We start from the raw sequence: 11,937 nt of genomic DNA on the forward strand, positions 1-11,937 counted from the left end.
ACCTGCATAAACACCCCGTCTCCTGTAGAATTCTAAGATTTGTTTGCTTTTGGATGTGTGTGCGAGTGGCTGAGTGTGCGCTTGGATTACCAAGCCCGGGTCATTTGCAAACGTTTCATGACATGCCTGTTTGAAATCAAAACGAGTAATTTCCCCCCATTTAGGTTTGTTTAAAAAATATCTTTAATTTCTTTTTTTTTCTTTTTCTCCAAACTTTCAGGTATTATTATTATAAATAATATTTCCCACCCCCCACCCCCCAGTTATGGCTTGTATTGGGATGTTTTTGGTTGCTTGTTTAAATAGTTCCTTGTGTTGAAATCTATATGCACCATGTAATAAAAACGTATTTCCTTTAAAAACATGGAGTGGGACTCATTCCTTTCTAGGGTTCTCCAGAAAATTTCCAAGACGTACATTTCCTCCCCCATGGAAAGGAAGACACATACGTATCAGTAACTATATAACAAGTATTTATGTCTGAATCATTTTTTAGTGTACAGTGGTGCCCCGCAAGACGAACGCCTCGCAAGACGGAAAACCCGCTAGACGAAAGGGTTTTCCGTTTTGGAGGCGCTTCGCAAAACGAATTTCCCTATGGGCTTGCTTCGCAAGACGAAAATGTCTTGCGAGTTCCTGCGGGGGTTTTTTCCTTTCCCCCCCTTTTTCTAAGCCGCTAAGCTGCTTATCAGCTGATCCGCTAAGCCGCTAATAGCGCTAATCCGCTAAGCCGTCAATGGGCTTGCTTCGCAAGACGAAAAAACCGCAAGACGAAGAGACTCGCGGAACGAATTAATTTCGTCTTGCGAGGCACCACTGTATTTGCATTACGTCAAGTTCAGAAGTGACCCAGAAGCATTATAAAGAAATCACTGAAATGTCACTACAAGGGCAGGGCAAAAAAATAATTTTAAAAATCTACTTCTATTCTGACCCCTGGGCAGTTAAACCCACAACCTGAGAATATCAGTCTACACATCAGAGAGATACAAAAGTTAGCTGATGGGTTGAAGCTGTGGTTCTCAAAGAGTGTGGCAGGAAGAGCCACGGACAATCAAAGCAACATTTAAACATTTAGTGCAGTATAGTATTAAGATCAGGGATGCGGGTGGCGCTGTGATCTAAACCACAGAGCCTAGGACTTGCCGATCAGAAGGTCAGTGGTTCAAATCCCCGCGATGGGATGAGCTCCCATTGCTCGGTCCCTGCTCCTGCCAACCTAGCAGTTCAAAAGCACGTCAAAGTGCAAGTAGATTAATAGGTACCGCTCCGGCGGGAAGGTAAACGGCTAAAATGGCCGCTGTTTCTTTAATGCTTAAGAAGGCTGGGTCAGCATGAGTCACCAGTCTGCACCGGGTTGTATATATAGAGTGAGAAATGTTGGGTCTGGTTGGTTGGTTGGTTAGTGAAAGCTGATAAGTGTTGGTGTGTACAGTTGGCCAGTCGCTTTTGCAGAAAGACTTTTAAAAATAAAAGCAGAAAGCATTCTGCGAGGATATTCTTGTGGACTCTTTTATGCCGACAAGGGTCTGAGGACCAGGCTGTGGAGACAAAGGGAGGTCAGAACACTTTCCTTTTTTCTTTTTACAAACAATGACAGCTCGGTCCCGGCTCCTGCCAACCTAGCAGTTCAAAAGCACATCAAAGTGCAAGTAGATAAATAGGTACCGCTCCGGCAGGAAGGGAAACGGTGTTTCCGTGCGCTGCTCTGGTTCGCCGGAAGCGGCTCAGTCAAGCTGGCCACATGACCCGGAAGCTGTACCCCAGCTCCCTCGGCCAGTAAAGCAAGATGAGCGCCGCAACCCCAGAGTCGGCCACGACTGGACCTAATGGTCAGGGGTCCCTTTCGTATTAAGATCAGAAAAGAGAACGGCTTCTTTGTGTTCATGAGGAAATGAGTGTTTGTCTCAAATTAGACCTAATATAAATGAGATTACTTGGCAAAAGCAAGCTTACACCTCTCACTGAGTTTGTGCATGTGTAATAGGCTCATCCATAATTATATTTTAGGAATGAGTCACGTTGCCAGTGATTTTTTCTGGGGGGACGCAGGGGTACACATACTCCTAAACATTTTGTGAATCTAAGTTGGGCCTCATGGAGTGGCAGCATTTCAATATGCATAGGAAAATGAGAGTACAGTGGTACCTCAGGTTAAGAACTTAATTTGTTCCGGAGGTCTGTTCTTAACCTGAAACTGTTCTTAACCTGAAGCACCACTTTAGCTAATGGGGTCTCCCGCTCCTGCCGCGCCTCCGCTGCACGATTTCTGTTCTCATCCTAAAGCAAAGTTCTTAACCCGAGGTAATATTTCTGGGTTAGCGGAGTCCGTAACCTGAAGCGTCTGTAAACTGAAGCATCTGTAACCTGAAGCGTATGTAACCCGAGGTACCACTGTACCACTAAACATTTTTTTAGGAAAAAAGCACTGCATGTTGCTATGTAGCTGCATTGTTTTATACTTCCTGGACCTCCCACAATCGTATCATAAAGTAGTTGTGTTCTCTTATAAATCAAGCACCGCTGCTGGTTGTTGCTTCTTCTTGTTTTCCAACGGATCAGTAGAAAGTTCGGTGCGGCATGAGCAAATATTTATTTAGAAAGTGCGGCCCAGAGAAAAAAGATTGAGAGCCACTGAGTTAAAGCTGCAGGGAATGTGGATGGCCCTCACACTATTTATCATAACCCCATGCAAACCTCTCTTCTGCAAGCCGAGTTGCACCCAAACTTCCAAGAAGCATAGCCATTGAATTTTCAAATTACAGTGGTACCTCAGGTTACAGACGCTTCAGGTTACAGACTCCGTTAACCCAGAAATAGTACCTCAGGTTAAGAATTTTACTTCAGGATGAGAACAGAAATCGCGCGGTGGCAGCAGCGGGAGGCCCCATTAGCTAAAGTGGTGCTTCAAGGTTAAGAACAGTTTAAGGTTAAGAACGGACCCCCGGAACGAATTAAGTACTTAACCAGAGGTACCACTGTATAACAACAAATTTTCCACAAATCTTAACTGAACAATTTATATATCCATATTTCTCCCTCTTTCCCCTCTTTGGCTTCCCCCATATGTCCGTACTGATTTATTAAACAAATTCTATACCCTGCAGATTTTACCTCTTATATAGTTGTGAAAGTTTAGTCAAAACCTGCCAATAGGTCCAAATCGTTATACAGTGGTGCCCCGCAAGACGAACGCCTCGCAAGACGGAAAACCCGCTAGACGAAAGGGTTTTCCAGTTTGGAGGCGCTTCGCAAAACGAATTTCCCTATGGGCTTGCTTCGCAAGACGAAAATGTCTTGCGAGTTCCTGCGGGGTTTTTTCCCTTTCCCCCCCCCCTTTTCCTAAGCCGTTAAGCTGCTTATCAGCTGATCCGCTGATAAGCCGCTTAACAGCTGATCGCTAAAAGCCGCTAAACCGCTAATCCGCTAAGCTGTCAATGGGCTTGCTTCGCAAGACGAAAAAACCGCTATACGAAGAGCCTCACGGAACGGATTAATTTCGTCTTGCGAGGCACCACTGTACTGCCTTTTTAGTTTATAAATGGTTCCCACTCCTTTTTGAAATCAACGTTGTCTCGCTCATGTATCCTTTTTGTCAGCTTAGCCAGTTCCGCGTAGTCCATAAGCTTGGCTTGCCATTTTTCCTTTGTTGGTGTTTTCTCTGTTTTCCATACTTGTGCTAATAAGATTCTTGCTGCTGTTAAATAAACAACCTCCAATTTCCCTCTCTTATATCGTGATCCAAAATTCAGAGCAGGAAAGATTCTGGTTTTTTAACAAGGGGTTTTTTCCAACATTTTTTTCAATTCATTATATATCATTTCCCAATATTCTTTAGCCTTCTTGCATTTCTGTCACCTCTTTCCACCACCCCCACCACCCTGGCGCATCGTGCAAACCCCAGACCTGTTTTGAATCCAGATTGTGGATCTGTAACCACCTACTGACGACCGCACCACTAGCAATGCGATCAGAGCCCGAAATAAATCAATAAGAAAGAACTACCACAGCTTAATTTACATTTTTTATTATTATTAACAACTTGCACATCATGCGCTTTCCCGCGAAGGTAAAGGGGACCGACAGTTGCCAGAGGATTTGTACACGAGGGGATCCACTCTGGGGGAAATTCCTACTAAGAAAATATAGCTGTGATGGCCGGAAGGGGGTTAAGTCCTGGGTTCAGATCCTGATCACCTCCTCCTTATAGTCCAGAGGGAGGTAAACCTTCTCGCCTGTCAGCACCTAAATGTGAAGCTTTGGAGTGGGGCGTTTAGCACAGAGGAGCCGTGTGTGTTTGCAAATGCACATCTCCCTCTCGCACACTTGGCACATGCTGTGTGAATTAACTGGGCAGGGTGTGTGTGAGAGATAATGGATTCCATTCTTCTTATCGTGGGGGAAGACCCTGTTGCAACATTTTAATAAAGATCAGGCTTACAAGCTGCTTTGCTTCTCAATATTCTCTGACTGGCCTCTGTTATTTTCTCCTACCGATAGGGAACCCACATAAGGTCTCTATACGGGCTCTTGGATACCCCATAAGGGGGAAAGGGCAGATTTTGTTTACAACAGATGTGGGGATGTGGGGAAAAGGGAGACAGGAACCGGAACAGTTTAATCCCACCTGGAAGGGGAGTGTCAGCCATCAGAGTAAAGAAATCCACGGCCAGAGCTCTTTTGGGTGTAAAAGGACAGCTAGTCCTACAAATCTAATGCTAATGGGATTTGACGACTGTTTCTTATCTACTGTCCTGGAGAGAGGGAGATTGGGAAAGTCGGGTGGTGGCAAAAGTGGCACAGATAATCCCCACCTTCCTCTTTGTAAACTGGTAAAACGGTACCCTGCCTCCACAATTCTTGCAAGAAGAAGCGGTAAATCCAGAAAGCCATTTTGCATTGATAATAATAATAATATAATGATAATAATAATAATAATAATAATAATAATAATAATAATAACAACAACAACAACAACAATAACAACAACAACAACGTAACTGCAACTACCCACACATATATCAAAGAGCAAATGTTCCTGTAAGGGCTGCTATTCTGACAGAATCCTAATTCAGGAAGACCCTAGAAAAGAAAAGGTGTGTTTATGTGGGATACAGATCCAGCCCACTCCCTCTTATAGGAGGAATTGCACCTGTGACGACAGCATCAGCCTTGTGATTTTCCACGTCCCTGCTCTCCTGGGGTGAGTGGCTAGGGACCCTAGGCGAGCCAAATTCCACACAGTATATTGGCAAGAGCTCTGGGAACTCCCCTTTCCAAGAGGAAGAGAGAGAAACACAAGAACAGTTTGCATTAGCAACACAACATGGAATCAGAAACGGACCCATATACACAAAAGGATGAACCTGCAGCTCTCCAGATGTTGGTGGACTCCATCTCCCATCAGACACCCACCGTGTCTGACGGTCAGGGATGATGGGAGTTGTAGTCAAGGACCATTTGGAGCGCGACGGGCTCCTCACACCATTTGGGACTGAAAACTGAGCTCCTGGAAGGTCAAATCCACACAACATGGGTTGTTGTATTTTCTGGAGACGTCAATATTTTGGTCTCCATGGGGTTTGCTATTTCTACAGAGGGACCCCCAAAGGCTCGGCAAGGACCAGTTCACCCAACCATTCTGGCGACAGAGGAACAAAGATCCTATAAAATGCAAGCTGGCAATCAGTTAATTGTGCATCTGGGGGTGAACCTTTGCCACACAAGTAATGTTTTCAGGAGGTGGCAAACGGTGACTTCATCCCAGGTGGGCAAGCTTTCGGAAAACTAATTTCCCCCACATGGATATCAAGGGAGGAAAGTCAACCTCAGCCAAACCTTTCTCACATTTTATGCTAAAATCAGCCGGGAGGCTCTCTAAGCAACCCTATACATGTCTCCTCAGAAGTTGGGTCCAACGGGGCTTCATCCCAGGTGGCCAGGCCAAGGATGGAGACCTTCGTAGGCCTCAGGAGCGAAGATTCCTTCCACCCCTCAAAATGACTGCCGGAACGTTCTCCCATCCCCTTCACGCCATGCTGGCAATGTAGGCGCAGAGGGCATCTCGGACCCTCTCGGACCTGGCTGCTGGCTTGATGCGGGTGTCTGGTCTCTGGAGAGGTTGCTCAAAAGTGGCGGCTAGCTGCTTGGCCTCGGCCTCCCACGTCTCCTCGTAGGCCTCGCCTTTCTCCTCGCAGATGTTGTGCAGGACGCAACAGGCCGAAATGAGGCGGGGCAGGTTCTCCACCGCGCAGTCGTTGCGGCCCGTCAGGCACCGCCAACGGCCCTTCAGCCGGCTGAAGGCCTCCTCCAAGGGCTCCTGGCACCGGCTCAAGGTGGCGTTGAAGGCCTCCTTGGCGCTGTCCAGGTCTTCTGTGTAGGGCACCATCAGCCACGGGAGGAGAGGGTAGGCCGGTCCGCCCAGGATGACCCTGGGCACAGAGACCCCGTTGATGTCCGTGGGGCCCAGGGCAAAGAGGGTCCCTTCCTGGCCTTTGCTGAACAAAGTGGACTTGTTGAAGATCTTGGCTTCGTGCGTCTTCCCCGGCCAGCCGGCGCTTAGGTGGGTGAACTTGCCCTGGTGGTCCACCAGCGCTTGCAAGGCCATGGAATAGTACCCCTTAGAGTTGACGTACTCCGCTGCCTGGTGCGGCGGGCACAGGATGGGCATGTGTGTGGTGCCCACCACCCCGGCGCAGTTGGGGAAGCCCATCTCCTCAAACCCAGCCATGATGGCCGCCAGGCTGCCACCCACGGTCACTGTGGCGCGCATCAGAACCCTCTGGATGGCGCGGCACACTTCCAGCACCACCGAACCGGCGGTGGACCGGCCCACACCAAACTGGTTCCCCACATCGCGGTAGCAGACGGAGGTGGCCAGCTTCCACAGGGCGATGGCCACCCTCTTCTCCACGCTCAGTGGCACCCGCATGCGCGTCTTCTGGCGCTGCAGGGCGGGCGAGAGGCGGGCGCACAGCTCCAGGAAGGTCGCCTTGCGCATGCGGAAGTTCTGCAGCCACTGGCTGTCATCCCACGTCTGCAGGACCGTGTGGTCCCACCACTCAGTGCTGCGTGGTCGGGCCCAGAAACGCCTTTCCACTGAACGGAGGCGCCCGCCCCGGTGCAACCCGGCGCTGGCGGCTTGCCGGGGCAGCAAGACCTCTTCCTCTCCTCCTTCCTCCTCTTCCTCTTCCTCCTCCTCCGACTCTTCCTCCTCTTCTTCCTCGCCCCCTCGCTGCCCCAGAGAGTGCAGGAACACCCAGCGGCGCCGGGAGGCGGCTGCGGACGACGCTTCTCCGCTGGCTCTCAGGTACTCCATCATCAGCGCGCCCGACTGCACCACGCACAAGATGGTGGCTTCTTTCTGGGTGGAATCCATGCTTAAAATTAGGAGAGAGGGAAAGGTGGGTGGGTGAGGGGCGAGGGGCGAAGGGCCAGCTTCCGGGTTGGCAACAAAGACACAGAGATTTCTGGCAAGGACAGAGAGAGGTACTGAATCATAAGGAGGAACCCCAGTCCCCCCCTCGGACCTGCGTGAAGGATCCCACAATCCTCAGTGCCGAAAGGCTCCCCCCAAAATGTAGCTGGGGCCCGGGGAGGAAAGTAATAATAATAATAATAATAATAATAATAATAATAATAATAATGTTTTATTTATACCCCGCCCTCCCCAGGCTCAGGGCAGCTAATAAGCAATAATAAAAACAAGTTGAATGAATATAACTTAAAAACAAAATTAAAATACAACATTAAAATATTGAAACATTAAAATATTAAAATGCAGCCTCATCGCAGGAGGAGAAAGGAAAAAGAAAAAAGAAAGAGGGGGAGGGAATCAAATTGGCTCCAAGCCAAAGGCCAGGCAGAACAACTCTGTCTTACAGGCCCTGCGGAAAGAAATCAGATCCTGCAGGGCCCTGGTCTCATGAGACAGAGCGTTCCACCAGGCCGGAGCCAGTGCTGAAAAGGCCCTGGCTCTGGTTGAGGCTAATCTATAATAATAATAATAATTTATTATTTGTACCCCGCCCATCTGGCTGGGTTTCCCCAGCCACTCTGGGCGGCTTCCAACAAAGATGAAAAATACACTAAAATGTATTAAAAACTTCCCTGAACAGGGCTGCCTTCAGATGTCTTCTGAATGTCAGGTAGTTGTTTATCGCTTTGACATCTGATGGGAGGGCGTTCCACAGGGCGGGCGCCACCACCGAGAAGGCCCTCTGCCTGGTTCCCTGTAACTTGGCTTCTCGCAGGGAGGGAACCGCCAGAAGGCCCTCGGAGCTGGACCTCAGTGTCCGGGGTGAACAATGGGGTGGAGACGCTCCTTCAGGTATACTGGACCGAGGCCGTTTAGGGCTTTAAAGGTCAGCACCAACACTTTGAATTGTGCTCGGAAACTTCCTTAGGGCCTGGGACCTCTAGGGTGTTGCTATTTATGGACCTTGAGGCTCTCCGTGGGGCATACCGGGATATATAATGGAAATAAAAACACAGAAAAGCAAAACAGGCCAAATGTAAGTGATGTTGTTGTGCCCTCCTGTGGGTGGCGGTTGGATGCGTAGCTTGTCAATAGACAAGTCAAACTTCCAGTTGGAAAAACTATTTTGTTTGCTCGACAGGGTTTTTCCCAGCTAACGATGTAAGGAAAAACTGCCCCTCTGTGCCAGGGGTCAGCAAACTTTTTCAGCAGGGGGCCAGTCCACCGTCCCTCAGACCATGTGGGGGGATGGACTATATTCCGGTGGAGTACAGGATCAGGTTTAAGGTGCTGGTTTTAACCTTCAAAGCCCTATACGGCCTAGGACCCTCGTACCTACGGGACCGCCTCTCCTGGTATGTCCCACAGAGGAACTTACGGTCTGCAAATAAAAACAACTTGAAGATCCCGGGCCACAGAGAGGTTAGGCTGGCCTCAACCAGAGCCAGGGCTTTTTCGGCTGTGGCCCCGATCTGGTGGAATGCTCTGTCCCAAGAGACTAGGGCCCTGCGGGACTTGACATCTTTCCGCAGGGCCTGCAAGACAGAGATGTTCCACCAGGCCTTTGGCCAGGGCACAGCCTGACTCCCTCCTTTGGCAATCTTCATAGAACTCTAGCCCAATGGTTGCCATTAATCTGATTTGAATTAATTTCATAATGAAATGATTTTAGAATGTTTTATCATTTTACTGTTGTTAGCCACTCTGAGCCCGGCTGCGGGGGGGGGGATATAAATAAAATTTATTATTATTATTATTATTATTATTATTATTATTATTATTATTATATTTTGAAGAGGGGAAAAATGAACAAATTCCTATGCCCCACAAATAACCCAGAGATGCATTTTAAATAAAAGGATGTGTTCTACTCATGTAAAAACATGCTGATTCCTGGACCGTCCGCAGGCCGGATTTAGAAGGCGATTGGGCTGGATCCGGCCCCCGGGCCTTAGGCTGCTTACCCCTGCTCTGTGTGTTCCATCACAGAGCCTCCTTCCTCTGCAGCATCAGAATTTTGGGGGAAGAGGAGATGGTTCCCGTACTTTAAATCTAAGGGTTCCTGTACAGAGGTTGCTGGACTACAAATCCTATCGTGCCTGACCGTTCGCCAGGCTCGCTAGGAGCGATGGGATCCAGACACTGCGGGATCTAGTGGGCCGCAGGCTGACCACCCCGGCTTTACACTGCATGCAGAAAAGATTTCAGAAAGCGCAGCTTTTCTCTGTGTGAATGGCAAGCAGGAGGAGAGGGCTATCGATGGCTACTAGCCAGGGTGGCTACTCTCTGCCTCTACAGTCATGCTCCCCATTGCTGGAAACTGCAGGGGAGAGGGCTCTGGCACTTGGATTCTAATTGTTGGGTTCCCATTGGGGCACCTGGTTGGCCACTGCTGGACCAGGCGAGTCATTGGTCAACATCAGGATGGCCAAAGGTGGTTCCCTCCCTCCGAGAAGCCAAGTTACAGGGAACCAGGCAGAGGGCCTTCTCGGTGGTGGCACCCGCCCTGTGGAACGCCCTCCCACCAGATGTCAAAGAGAACAACAACTACCAGACTTTTAGAAGACATCTGAAGGCAGCCCTGTTTAGGGAAGCTTTTAATGTTTGATGCATTAAGGTAAAGGTAAAGGGACCCCTGACTATTAGGTCCAGTCGTGGCCGACTGTGGGGTTGCGGCGCTCATCTCGCTTTACTGGCTGAGGGAGCCGGCGTACAGCTTCCGGGTCATGTGGCCAGCAGGACTAAGCTCCTTTTGGGGAACCAGAGCAGCGCACGGAAACGCCGTTTACCTTCCCGCCGGAGCGGTACCTATTTATCTACTTGCACTTTGACGTGCTTTTGAACTGCTAGGTGGGCAGGAGCAGGGAGTCCCACAAAAGTCAAGTTGCATTGGCTCAGAATTGAACTCGGGCCTCCCGCATGGCAGGTGAGAATTCTACCACTGAACCACCAATGCTTCCTTGTTTGATGCATTACTGTATTTTAATATTTTGTTGGAAGCTGTCCAGAGTGGCTGGGGAAGCCAAGCCAGATGGGCGGGGTATAAATAATAAATTATTGTTATTATTATTATTACCCTAACAGAGGGGTGGGGAACCTCTAGCTCTCCAGCTCCCGTTGTCATCAGCCACCGGCCATGTTGGCCGGGCAGATGGAAGTTGTTGTCCAACATTATCTAGAGCAGGCATCCCCAACCTTCGGCCCTCCAGATGTTTTGGACTACAATTCCCATCATCCCTGACCACTGGTCCTGTTAGCTGGGGATCATGGGAGTTGTAGGCCAAAACATCTGGAGGGTTGCAGGATGGGGAAGCCTGATCTAGAGGCTCCCCATTGCCATCCTAACACGGTTCTTTCTTGAATGCATAGGTTCCTTAAGATCTGATTGGTTGCCCCATTTGGAATGCTGTCATCCCCACGTCATTGTCTAATAACCTCCCTCCTCTAGTTTCCCCTCACCGTCTTGTAGGTAGGTACACACACGGTAAGATTCACCTATATGAGCAATCTAGAGATCTTTGTTCCTGTGCAGAACTGTATGGTATTGGCACCGACTCTTTGCTCGTGACAAACTTGCAGTCTGGACTCGGACAGTAAGGCAATTGCTCCTGGCCACTGCTAAATTACCGTATTTTTTGCACCATAACACTCACTTTTTTCCTCCTAGAAAGTAAGGGGAAATGTAGGTGCGTGTTATGGAGCGAATGCCGGCCGGGGGGGGGGGGGATCTGCTGCAGTCGTGAGCAGAGGATCCATGGTTCCCCTTCCTTCCCTCCTCCGTGGTTACAAAGCATGGATCCACATGGATCCTCAGGATTTTTGCATTGGGCTACTCCAAACTCCAAACGAAAGGAAAGTCCAATGCTGTAAAGAAAAATATTGCATAGGAACCTGGAATGTAAGAACCATAAACATGGGTAAGTTGGAGGTGGTCAAAAATGAGATGGCAAGAATAAATATTGACATCCTGGGCATCAGTGAACTAAAATGGACGGGAATGGGTGAATTCAGTTCGGATGACCATCATATCTACTACTGTGGGCAAGAAACCCGTAAAAGAAATGGAGTGGCCCTCATAGTCAACAAAAGAGTGGCAAAAGCTGTACTGGGATGCAATCTCAAAAATGATAGAATGATCTCGATACGAATCCAAGGCAGACCTTTTAACATCACAGTAATCCAAGTTTATGCACCAACTACTGGTGCTGAAGAAACTGAAATTGACCAATTCTATGAAGACTTACAACACCTTATAGAAGTGACACCAAAGAAGGATGTTCTTCTCATTATAGGGGATTAGAATGCTAAAGTAGGGAGTCAAGAGATAAAAGGAACAACTGGCAAGTTTGGCCTTGGAGATCAAAACGAAGCAGGGCAAAGGCTAATAGAGTTCTGTCAAGAGAACAAGCTGGTCATCACAAACACGCTTTTCCAACAACACAAGAGATGACTCTACACAT

The sequence above is a fragment of the Podarcis cretensis genome (assembly GCF_951804945.1).
Source record: "Podarcis cretensis genome assembly, chromosome: 13".
In the NCBI taxonomy this organism is placed as follows: domain Eukaryota; kingdom Metazoa; phylum Chordata; class Lepidosauria; order Squamata; family Lacertidae; genus Podarcis; species Podarcis cretensis.